General features: G+C 35.1%; 1 protein-coding gene across 2 annotated transcripts in view; it reads right to left on the bottom strand.

Annotated features, from left to right (window-relative positions):
• The window catches only part of agmo (alkylglycerol monooxygenase), a 286,102-nt gene that overhangs the window by 238,445 nt on the left and 34,159 nt on the right, over positions 1-13,498 (bottom strand). The window lies entirely within an intron of this gene.

The following is a 13,498-nucleotide window of genomic DNA, read 5'->3' as shown; positions in this document are numbered from 1 at the left end:
TACTTTGAATAATTTCTCATCTGAAACTCTGCACCTGAGTCCTTGCCCCAGTACCAACAGGGTTTTTCAAAGAAGTCTCCGATATCTTAATTGAATAGTGTATTTGACATAGTGAACTTATCATTAGATACAGGGGGGCATTCCATGACTGTCTAAAGACTACAGTTGTTAAACCCCTGCTCAAGAAAAATAATCTCGACCTCTCTGTCTTCAACAACTTTAGTCCAATTTCTAACACTCCTTTCTTAAGTAAAATTCTAAAAAAAGGCAGCTAAAGGATTATCTGAATAAACATTCTATTCTTGATAAGTTTCAGTCAGGTTTTAGAACAAATCAAAGTAAAGAAACTGCAGTGGTTAAAGTAGCAAATGATTTGTGGGTTAATGCGGACAGAGACCATATGTTTGTTCTTGTTCTCTTAGACTTGAGTACAGCTTTTGACACAATAGACTGCAGTATTCTTATAAATCGCCCTAGACAATGGGTGGGGCTCTCTGTCAGTGTCTTACATTGGTTTCAGTCTTATTTAAAAGGTAGAAAATTCTTTGTTAGTTATAGTGATTGAATCTCGGAGACCCATGATATTTCATATGGTGTTCCACAAGGATCTATTATAGGTCCACTGCTTTTTTCAATCTACAGTACATGCTTCCAATTAGATCAGGTTATCTCAAAGCACAAGGTGAGCTACCACAGCTAAGCAGATGACACAAAGTTTTATTTATCAATAGCACCTGATAACCCTGATGCTTTTGACTCCTTGATCCAATGTCTTAGCAGTATTTCCAATAGGATGAGTAGAAACTTTCTCAAACTAAATAAAGAAAAAACAGAAATCTTACTGATTAGGAAACATGGAAGTAGGGTATTAGAAGTAAACTTGATCCCTTAGGTTTAAGTCAAGTCAGACGTAAAGAATACAGTAATCCCTCCTCGATCGCGGGGGTTGCGTTCCAGAACCCCCTGCGATAGGTGAAAAATCCGCGAAGTAGAAACCATATGTTTGTATGATTATTTTTATATATTTTAAGCCCTTAGAAACTCTCCCACACTGTTTATAAATATTCTCCGCACAGTTATACAGTAAACCCTTGTTTATCGCGGTTAATCCGCTCCAGACAGATAAATGAATTTCCACGAAGTAGGATTCTTTATTTATAAATCTAATATTTTCGCAGTTAGAGCATAGAAAACCTGTTTACGACCTTCTAAATACGTTTTTAACATTATTAGAGCACTCTAGACATGAAATAACACCCTTTAGTCAAAAGTTTAAACTGTGCTCCATGACAAGACAGAGATGACAGTTCTTTCTCACAATTAAAAGAATGCAAACATATCTTCCTCTTCAAAGTGCGCGTAAGGAGCGGAGAATGTCAGAGAGAGAGTAAAGTAAACAATGAAAAATCAATAGGGCTGTTGCGCTTTTAAGTATGCAAGCACCGCGATAAAGCAGCGGCAATGAAGGGATCAATGCGAAGGTAGCCTTTCAGCATTTTTACAGGAGCGTCCGTATCTTCTAAGCAAACAGCCTCTGTGCAAAAGCCCTCTGCTCACATCTCCTCCGTCAAGCGCAGAGAACGTCAGAGAGAGAGAGAGAGAGCGAGATTAAAGCAAACAATCAAAAATCAATAAGTGTGCTTTTGGGCGCACCTCGATAAAGCGGCATTTCTTAGAGGGCGTCCGTATCCACTAGGCAAACAGCTTCTGTGCAAGCAGCACCTCTGCTCACACCCCCTCCGTCAGGCGCAGAGAATGTCAGAGAGGGTGAGATAGAGGCAGAGACAAGCAAACAATCGAGCACCGCGCAGGAGGCATATCTTATAGCATTGAGGAGTTTTAGTTAATATGTAATACGTGCTCTGATTGGGTAGCTTCTAAGCCATCCGCCAATAGCGTCCCTTGTATGAAATCAACTGGGCAAACAAACTGAGGAAGCATGTACCATAAATTAAAAGACCCATTGTCCGCAGAAATCCGAATCAGCGAAAAATCCAATATACATTTACATATGCTTACATATAAAATCCGCGATACAGCAAAACCGCGAAAGTCAAAGCGCGATACAGCAAGGGATCACTGTATAGGGGTAATCATTGACTCTGCCCTAAACTTTAAATCGCATATTAATAGGATTACTGGGACTACACTTTTTCACTTATGGAATATAGCAAAAGTTAGACCTCTTATAACTACACAAAATTCTGAAAAAATTAGTTCACAATTTTGTTTTTAATCGACTAGATTACTGTAATGCACTCCCAACAGGACTACCTAAGAAAGACATCAATCAGCTGCAATTAGTGGAGTATGCAGCAGTCAGAATCTTAACTACACTAGAAGAAAAATCAGCACATCTCACCAGTTTTAGCGCTGTTACATTGGATACCTGTGTCATTCAGAATAGACTTTAAAATACTACTAATTTTGACTTAACTGTCATTTTATATAATATATATATATATTCCTGTTTTTTACATTGCTATGTATCATTTCTTAATCTCAATAAATCATTGATCGCAAAAAAATCGTACTAATGGTTTATAAAGCCTTAAATATTCTTGCTCCACCCTATAATTTAGAATGTCTGCCCCCCAACACTCCAAGTCAAAACTTTAGATCTTCAAACGAGGTCTGCTTTTAATTCCAAGAGCCAAGCTTAAACGAAGTGGTTATGTGTCCCTTTCCTGTTATGTACCTAAAATCTGGAATACTTTACCAATAAAAATTCATCCATCCATCCATCTTCTAACCTGCTGAATCCGAATACAGGGTCACGGGGTCTGCGGAGCCAATCCCAGCCAACACAGGGCACAAGGCAGGAACCAATCCTGGGCAGGGTGCCAACCCACCGCAGGACACACACAAACACACCCACACACCAAGCACACACTAGGGCCAATTTAGAATCGCCAATCCACCTAACCTGCATGTCTTTGGATTGTGGGAGGAAACCACGCAGACACGGGAGAACATGCAAACTCCACGCAGGGAGGACCCGGAAGCGAACCACTGCGCCACCGTGCACGCCACCAATAAAAATTCATCAGGCTAATACTGTGGAACATTTTAAAAAATTGCTTAAAAAACTTAGCTTTTTTATAGCTATGTTTTAGTTGTATTCCTGATAGACTATATGGGTATTATCATATTCTTCATTGATCCACGATCTGTACTAATTCCTACTATTCTCTTCTGTCTTTTCCAGTTCTTCTGTGGTGGTGATCTGCACCACCACCACCTGATCACAGCACCATGCAGCCACCTGTGATGATGGAATTAAGGTGGATGTCTCAGCTGTCCACAAGACCAACTTCATCAAGATTTAAGAACATTTATGTTAGGTAGAATGCCCAGTGGGGGCTGGAGAGTCTTTTGGCCTTGGAACCCCTGCAGATTTTGTTTTTTTTTTCTCCAGCCTAAGATTTTTGTTTTTTTCTGTTCTACTGGCCATCTGACCTAGCCGTTTTCTTTTGTTACTTATTTCTTAATAGAATTGCCTAATCTTGTTTTTTTTCATGTAACCTTCTCTTTGATATCTTGTAAAGCACTTTGAACTACATTGTTTGAAGGAAAATGTGCTTTATAAATAAACTGGCAAATTGTGCTTGCAAAAATTTCACAAGAATAAAAGCATTAATGAAATGATGATGAGGGAGAGAAGAACATCACATGTTACAGTAAGAAAGGATATTATTTTAATAGGTAGTGACTTGTGAGAGGACTTAATATTAGAACAGTCGCATGATTAGTATGGGATGTTATAGTCCCTTACAACAGCATGAATACTTACAATACAAAGTGTAACAAGTTTCCCTTTCGGTTTGTGCGCGCCGATGATTTCCGCACGTGTTCAGTCTCTCCCTGTGCATTCCCTGTGCAGCGAGAGAGACACACACATGCACACACATATGCACGCGCACGTGTGAGAGAGAGAGAAACACGCGCACGTGCGAGAGAGACACACACACACACTCACACATGTGAGAGACAGCTGGACGCATAAGGCTTGTTTTTAAAGAGACAGATCCGAGCATTGTTTTAACCTCATTGTATTTAATGAAGACTTTTTTCTATTGGATTTTAACCTCCACTTCTGTTTACAGCGATCGGTTCGTAGAGTGCATTGTTGCAATGTTAGTTTTTTTGGTGGTTTATTAAATTAAGGATTTTTCAAATGTTCATTTTTTTCCTTGTGCTTAAAACTCATTAAAAAAAGTGTTTTTAGCGAGCGGTTCATAGCGCTATAGCACGAACTCTTGCAGAGTTAGTCTTCTCTGTTGTTCAAGGTTTTCTCAGTGTTATTCAATGTTTTTACATTTAGTTTACTATTACGCTGTGCATTCTATGGTGTAGTTAACTATATTTGTGCTTAAAAATCTTAAAAAATATATATTTACATACAGTTTGTACGGTCTGGAACGGATTAATTGTATTTACATACAATCCTATGGGTTCACGACCAAATCAGTTTACGACCAGAGTTTTAGAATGAATTATGGTCGTGAACCGAGGTTCCACTGTATGTACCGAATAAACAGTCAAATACCACAGTCAATTATTGGTAATATAGAAGAATTGAAGACTTGATGACAAGCCTAAGACCAAAACTCTGCCACGAACACAGATTCCTCACTATTATTGTAGAGGGATATAGTACTTGTGGCAACTGTTGTTTATATCAAGCACGGACAGACACAAGCAAAATAATATAAGGATGTTGTTGTTAAAAAATTACACATTTCTATTACAATTGATAATATTTAGATTTTAAACATTTAAATTGAAACACACATTTTAATATCTCAAATATCTGATGTAAATAATTATGTTTATTATGTACTTTTTTTTTCCCTCATGGAATAAAACACTACAGTTGTCATGAACCTCCCACATTATGCAAATTCAGACTTTTTTTGGTTTGGGCTTAAATCACATTAAACTGACTCACCAAGGTACTAAAAAGGTGAGTACTGTATGTTTTTTTTTAAATTACAGAAGTAAGCCTGATGGATATAATCATGTATTCCACAAGTCATGGGGTACACACTATCATGTATTTTGTGACACACTTGTTTATTGTTATATTCACCATGTTGACTTATTAGAAATCCTTTCTATACCATCTGCCATGTGGGTGACAAACTCTCTAGTGTGTAGGGATTTTTGATTTTTGGTTTTAGTGAAGTGCTCATAGAACCAGTAGTATGGCAATATTTCATCAAATGCTCTATACTTCATAATGTTTTTTTTTTGTAGAAGACTCTGTACAATGTTATAATATATCTATAGATACTACAGAATAAATTACAATTTCCAGAATAATAAAGGAAATTAATAGCGTAGATTCCTGGCTCACTTTAAATAAATTGTTTAACAACAATGCAGGCAAGGATAAAATTCACAAAAATACTAGATTTGCTTCATCACACAAAGAACCATACACATATGAAATAAACTAACAAGTAGCAAGACGGAGAGTAGAACCTTAGCGACCTTCAAATCTCAACTTGATGATATGTTGGGGAATCTGAGTGATTAGGATTGGAGTGGTTGTTGGGCTAACTGGAATGTTCACATCATAAATTGTTCTGATGTTCTAGCTAGAAGCTGTTATTTTTCATTTCTTGTATCAATGTATTTTAATGTACCTGTAGTTACAGTTGTGCCTCTTCCTCTTGCCAGTAAACTTTCTCCCCATACTTCTCTCTTGAATTGACACAACTTAAAAAAATCCTAGGCTCCTCAGTGACCAAGTCTCACTTCTGCAATTAGAGTCTTACTTTTATCACAGAAACACCAGGCTAGACTGTGTGCCACCTCTTAATAAACTAAAAGTTTGTAACAAGCCAACTGTAAGTCTCCTCCTTTTATTAGCCAAGGGGGTGTTCAGACCTCCCAATTTTTTATGGCCATTGTCTTGAATACATCCATGGTGCAAACCTCTCCCTGTCTTATACCAGTTTCCATGCCTTTAACAATCTTATAGGGCAACTAATGTATGCACCAGGCTTATCCTTCTTCCTTTCATCTATCAAAAAATGCAAAAAGTTTCTTTTTCACAAAGATTAAGTTCTTTAATGCTATTGTTTGTTTTTTAACATCACATTATTCACTATTTCAAAAAGCACTATTTTTTTGCTGAGTAAAATTAATCTCAATGGATTGCCTAATTACAGCTGCACATATACTGTAGGATTTAATGTCAGTTTTTATTTTTTATTAGTTAGAAAAAAAATGGGAGGAAAAGAATGTAGTAAACAATTGAAGGACTAGGAAAAACTGAAAAAAAAGAAATGGGAGGACAAGAATGTAGTTAACAATTGAAACACTAGGAAAAACAGAACACCTTCAACTCTATGAATGCCTTTAGCTCCTGTCATATTATGCTTTTGATGTTGGCTGGATAATGTTTTTGCTTAATCAATGATCCTAGCTTTCATATTTTTTTTTTCTTGGACTGGGTTAGCCGCTACTTACATTTTTTTAAATTCACTCTCACATATTTTTAGTCATAATTTTAATTGTGCTCCTAGTCATGGCACACATGATCTTTTACTTTGATTATGCAGTTTCGTTATTTGTGTCCTTTGTTCTGATGTTTGCATTTGACAATTCAATTGACAATCCGTTATGACATAATATGGAATGTAAAAATATCTGGATGGGATTTTTATGCCACTTTTTGGCTCAGAATGTCACACACATAAATGAATGGTGCACACTTATTGTGATTAAAGAGTTTCTTATGTGTTCAAGTAATTATACAGTACACCATTTTGTAAAATGACCCAGGGCCAATAAAGTTTGGCCCAAGACAAACCAACACTAATCATAATTATGTTTATTGAACAGTACCAATAATGTGAATTGTGTAAGAACTCTGGTTCTCATGACCTTGAATTAGATTAAGCATTTCAGAAAAGGAACGGAAGGTAATTTACTGGAAGTGATACAGTATATTTTAATTATGAACTTATTGTTCCACATTAAGTGTAACATTTGTTTAAAATGACACCAGAGTGAAACAATATATACTATGTTGGTAGCATATGCAATTAATATTTTTTTTAACTGTTATTGTGGAATAAATTACAAGTAATTGCATGTCAATGCATTAAAACAATAAATAAGTTAATAAGAAATAAGTTAATGGTAATAGTCACTTATGTATTCTTTTTCCCAATACTTTCATTTTTAAAGCTAGCCAGAATCAATCTAAGCAGCACTGAGCACAAGGCAGGAATTAACTACTGTATAAGTGGGATACCAGTCTGGTGCAGAACACACTTAACACACAGACCAATACTCACTCCTAGCCATTTTAGAATAGCTAACCAACTAGACCTGCATTTGTTTGGGATCCAGGAGGAAACCAGAGTAAATACAGGTGGGCACAAGGAGAATATGCCAACATCATGCAAAACCAGAGAACTACTGTGGGACAACAGCAACAACCACTAAAGCAACATGCTGCTTATTGAACAATAACTGATATAAGCTCAATAAATCAAGTTTAAGGTTTTACTTCAGTTTCAGATATGGGATTCTGGTATACAATAAATTTTCAGTTACTCCTCCTAAACTGTAAACCAATTCCTGATGAATGTAAAACAGATGCTGGACCCAGTATTAGCACAGAAGCAAACACAAATACTTTTGTATTTATTTATTCATTATAAATCAAATACAACGTTACATTCTTATATTCTTAAATCAGTTACCTTTATTACCTTAAGTTATGTTTTAATGTTTATTTGATTTCTAATATAGATGTTTTTTCACTCTTGCCACTTACACCACCAGGCCAACATATACTGTTTCTTATGACTGTAATATTTAATGTCTGTAGCAGGTGCTTTTTTGATAGACCATATAAGTGCAGAAGCACACTCATGTATTTAGAACTTCAATTGCTTTGAAATGATAATTAATAAAAAAAAAAACTGTAAAAACCAAAGAAAGCATTTAATATATTTCACAATTTTACAATTTACAGCAAAACTTAATACAAATACGTTCTGAAAATATTTTAGAATAATATGAGCTGGGAGTTTAATTAGTTTAGTAAATATTAAAAGAATTTTTTTGATGAAGGATTTTTGAAAAAAGCTTTTTTGTTACTGATTTTCTCATATGGTTAATATATTGTTGTTCCTTCTTGTTGGAAGCTCTTTAATACCTTTTGAAAGGTGAGAAATAATGCCTAAAAAGCCATATATACAGTAAAACTTTCTAATTGATAATAATGAAAGGATTTTTATATCTCTGCTTTAAAAATGTAATATTACAAACACTAAAAACATAAATATGTTAAACTATAGGAAAATAATTAAAATTCATACTGCAGTGAAATACATCACTTAAAAAAGCATGTATTAATGTAGCACTCATATCAGAAAAGCCTGTGGAGCAAAAATAGCACATTCACCACAGAGACATGAAGACTATAAATCAAAATCTTAGCTAATGGACCATCTCCAGGAAATACCTGTCGAGAGGACTAAAACCAACTTTTGTGTTCTGAGCTTAGGAATTTCCTGGCATTACCCTGCTGGACAAGAGGTGTGCTTTGCCCGCTATTTTCTCATATTCTGTCATTTATTATACTTTACTCTGGAAATTATTTTGTGAATAATGTATACAGGTTTGTCATATACTTAGCAATATCTTACACCACACTAAGACCAAGCAATGTATGTTTCAGTTTTTGATGAATCAACATCACAGAATGAATAGTTTTTGAGCTTCAGAGACATAAGAAAGTGACACTTTCATAATATTATTATGTTATCCATTTCATAAAAAGAGTCTAGGACAAAAACAATCGTGTACTAAGCAGTTTGATACATTTAAAAATGTTTGAGAAGCTACTAAAATAATTGTCAACATCAGGTAGAATACAAGGCCAAACTTCCAGCTGATGCTACATCAGATCCTTCTGCTTTAGATATTAATAATGACAATGGTAATTCACATTTAATTAAAATAAGGAGGTGATTTTTTCTGTGAATTAAAATAATTAATTGTGGCTAAGACTAACTTCCAGCTTGGGTAAATCCACATAATAGTGATTATAATGGTTATTGCTAATCTTCATCTCTGCTATTTTCTATCTTTGGATATGACTAGTTTATTAGATTATTAGCTTTTCTATAAAGAAACATATTTGTATTTGCTGTAGGCTATGCATAATTCAAAACTTATAAAATAAAGAATATTACTATATACTGCATACTGTAGATTGTAACTCTAGTACTATGTATGTGTAACAACTCTAAAGCATTTGCAGTATTTAAAATACTATGGTACAAGATGTACTAATGATGCTAATATATATATATATATACATATACAGTATACATATATATATATATATATATATATATATATATATATATATATATATATATATATATATATATATATATATATAGGGGGAGTCAAAATTATATATATTATACAATAAAGTTCAGGCAGATGCACAGGCATCCCAGCCAGATATATTTAGTGTACTTTCTCTGACCAGGATAAAAGGGACGGGCTGTTTATAGCCCTTGATAGATGGTAGCGGCCCTAGATATCAGTGCCCGATTGAAAACCAATAGGGCATGCTGGTAAATGTAGTCTGGTAATGCAGCACCGCTGGGTTTCACAGGTGCTGTAAGAGGGTGCAGCAGGGAGTTATACTCCCTGTTATTGGGAACATCTGTATGAACCAGAAGTACTTCAAATCGGCAGAAGCCCTGGCACCGGAAATAATCCCAGGTCCTCAATGAAAGGGACCGCATTGCCTTATCCAGATGAATCAGAGTTGGGAGGAAGGAAGGCAACACTTGACTGGAGGAGAGAAGTTTGATAGAGAGAGGGACGAAGAAACAACTGGTTTTGTGCTTGTGTTTACAAGGTATTTGAAATAAACACCTTTTATTTGAACCTGGGAATGTGTTGGTGTGTTTGTGTTTTTGTCTTAGGGGCTCTGTGGTGCCCCCTAGCCTTCACACAATTTATATATTTAATTTTTTAAAGGTCTTCTGTAAAAAAACACATTTCCGCCTGGGGACAAGTAAAGATCTATCTATCTATCCGTCTATCTATCTACTATTCAGCAAATCATAATCAACTGTGAAGTGTAGTTGTTGTCTTTAGCAAAGTCCCTGTTAGGCAACAGTACATCCTGTTGCATAACAATTGAATTCATTGAGCCCTCATGATATACCTTTTCACTAAAGGTAAATGTGCTTTGTCTGAAGACCTTTGTCTTCAACTGTTTTCTTGATTTTTTTGTTGATATCATATACTGCTGGCTGATTATTTGTGGCTAGCCATTTAGGACTTTTTTTTTTAATCCTTGTGAACTAATTGCTTTCTACAGCCTTAACTTAGCCTTCTAAAAGTGTTGCTGTTTATTCTCCATACAGTGACATTTTTTTAAGGATACCAATGCAATGAAATGAAAGATGGAATCCAAGAAGTACTTTTTCCCTACACATAAGTCTGTAAGACCCTGGAACAAATTATAAAGTCAGAATGAAGAAGCTGTCCTGACAGCTTTTACAAACTAAATCAGCATGAAATTTCAGCAGTTTAATCATTAGCCAACCAAGCAAACTGTACTGTAATGGGTAAAAGTGTTATTCTTACAATAGGGAAATCTTTTTACAATAAAAAAAAAAATCACAGCAGGTAATATATGCTATTTTCTCAGAATATGAAAAATATTTATCCAGTGTTCATAAATATTTATTTGGACTATAAAAATATTTTATTTCTCATCTAAATTTTCTAAATGAGAAATCCTCCAAATAACAAGAACTTAGCCAAGAATAAAGGAGACCAAACAAGCTTAATACAGTATATATATATATATATATATATATATATATATATATATACACACACACACATATCATTTTTTTGCTCTTTATTTCACCTTATACAATTTCTCGTATTAGGAATTTGTTAGTTTTTGCATACCTCTTGGGGTCAGAGTGCAGGGTCAGCAAGGGCCCAGCAGAGTAGGATCGTTTTTGGCAGTGACGGGGATTTGAACCAGCAACCTTCGTGATACCAGCGCAGGTCCTTATCCTCAAAGCCACCATTCCACCCTTATTTTTACAAATTAGCAAAGATGTTAGTGGTTCAAGTGGTTTTTATTAAGAGTACTCCGGTGTTTCACCAACATTTCCTCATGCCAGGTTATTTGGTAATTCTAAATTAGCTCAGAGTAAGTGTGAGTGTGAGGACCTTGTGATGGCTTGGTGCCATTTTCACTGTTATTTTCTGCTTTGCAGCCAAAAATGCATTAAATGGGTTAGAGAATGTTATATATTTTATTGATTTGAAATGTCTTAATTAGTTGTACATGTATTAGTCTCATCTATAATGTTCACAGATTGGATATTATTTATATTATACAGAGTTTGTGTATATCACAGTATAAGAACATAGTTTTCAAAGGGGGCACTTTGAGCAGACCCTAAACCCAAATAATATCAAAAAGGTCAAAGTAAACAACACAAGAACTGCTTGTTCCTTCCTTTGGCCTCCCTTTCTCTTGCCAGTTTTGAGTACACCTCTCTCTGCTCCTCAAACTCTAAACTAATTGGTCTGGTCAGCTAATGGTACTTTTTAACCCCACCCAATAACTATATCTGGGCAAGGTTCTGAGATCATGTCAAGGGTTCAAGAGTAACCTACGGGACTTCTGGGGCTGTCCATCTTTAATACACCAACATCCCAAGGAGTTTCAGCATTTCTTGATCCCAAACCTCTCTTAAAGGGTAAACACAACATCAGGTCACTTGTTCATTAAAAGGCCTGGGACTCTTCTAGTCCAGTTCCCATTATTGTCTACATTGTTGTATTTACTTTCTCCAGTGTTTGGAAGGAATATGACTTTTGAGAGTGTTGTAAAATAATTATGAATTTTGTGATTTGAAATCAATTCTATGATTCTCTATTATCTTTTCTTTCTTTTTGATCACTTTGAGATACTCGGCTTTACTGATGGCAACTTGTGCACAGCAACACCATATTTTTACCATCATGTGACACCATGAACTTGCATTTAATGATATTGTTACCTAGCAATTAAGGCTGTCACCTGCTTCTCCTGGTGTCAAAGATTCTGGACATTTCTAAAAAGATTCTTCATGGTATTGGGTTTGGTTTACTTAAAGATTTTTTCATGGCTAAAAGTCTTTTTACTTGTTTACTTTGACTTTGATTTTTTTGGATACATTTCTGGTTAGTTGTTTTAGTTTCATTTTGACTTCAAGCTTTTCTGCCCGTTGTTTTCTTTTTGATCATGTTATTTAATGGTTCAATTTTTGTCCTTCCAAATCACCTCACTCTTCTTTTTATCTTTTCAAGGCAGAATGTTATGCTAAAAAAGAATTTAGCAGAAAAAAAGGCAAAAGATGGAGTCAAAGCACTAGCAAAGGTCAAAACTGAGAGATAAAAAACACAGGTGATAAAACTGAAAAACAAAAAACAAAAATCAAAATTCAGTGTAAAAAAACAAAGTGAGGAGTTGAAACCAGAAAAAGCTTTTTGTTTTTAGAGAACTAGGTTTTGAAATAGCAAGAATTAAGAACGCCAAAAGGTGTCTTGTATCCACAAACTTGGATACAGAAACAGAGCAAAGTACACAACCTCTGATGACTTACCCCTAACAACTGCAGGACAAACCCTAGATATGGATGGAAAAAATGATGACGGCCATAACTTTATGGTGACAAAATCAGTCCAAATAAATGATTAATTGTTAAACTATTAATTATAGAGAAAAAATATTGTGGGGAATGAATTTCTGGGAAAGGAAAACCTCTGGCAACACAATCATATCAGTAAAAGCCTTGAAGGAGAACTAGTAAAAAATTAAATAACAAAGACTTAATAACACAGTACAACTGTCTTTCCTCCTTTATACCCCCAGAGTAATTGACTCGGAGCACCATCCATAATTTTGGGGAAGAGCACAAGATATTATGGTTTTCTGTCCTGCACTATGTTAAATAACTTGTTATTATGGTCTCTGCCAAGCCCCTATTACAGCAATATTATGATAATTTCTATTTAAAGAGTGTCAGAGAATATAATTTCATTATTTTCCTAAACAGTTCTGTTAACCTTAATATGTGGAATTAGGTTTAAGACAAATATTAATTTACCAAATTTCTATTTATTGCTCATACATTTATATAAGTAGAACTACATGGAAGAACCTTCACTGTAATAAGGAACTCTCAGCAATGGCTCAAAATCATCTGGAACTCAATTCAGGATTGACTGTGCTCATTTCACATGGAGCTACAACCTGGTGGTTGGCTTCCAAGCAAAATTTCAAAAGACACTCAAAAATCTAATTTTAAGCTTGTCGCATCTGAGACTGGGAATTGCCAATGCTGCTACCTTTACTAAACACCTGTAGACCTTTAAAAAGCTACCTATTGACCTGCAGAACTCACACAAGATGAATTAGCTTGCAGTCATT

This window comes from Polypterus senegalus, chromosome 15 (assembly GCF_016835505.1).
Source record: "Polypterus senegalus isolate Bchr_013 chromosome 15, ASM1683550v1, whole genome shotgun sequence".
NCBI classification, from domain to species: domain Eukaryota; kingdom Metazoa; phylum Chordata; class Cladistia; order Polypteriformes; family Polypteridae; genus Polypterus; species Polypterus senegalus.
The sequence above is the reverse complement of the archived record's forward strand: the minus strand, read 5'-3'. Positions and strand labels throughout refer to the sequence as shown.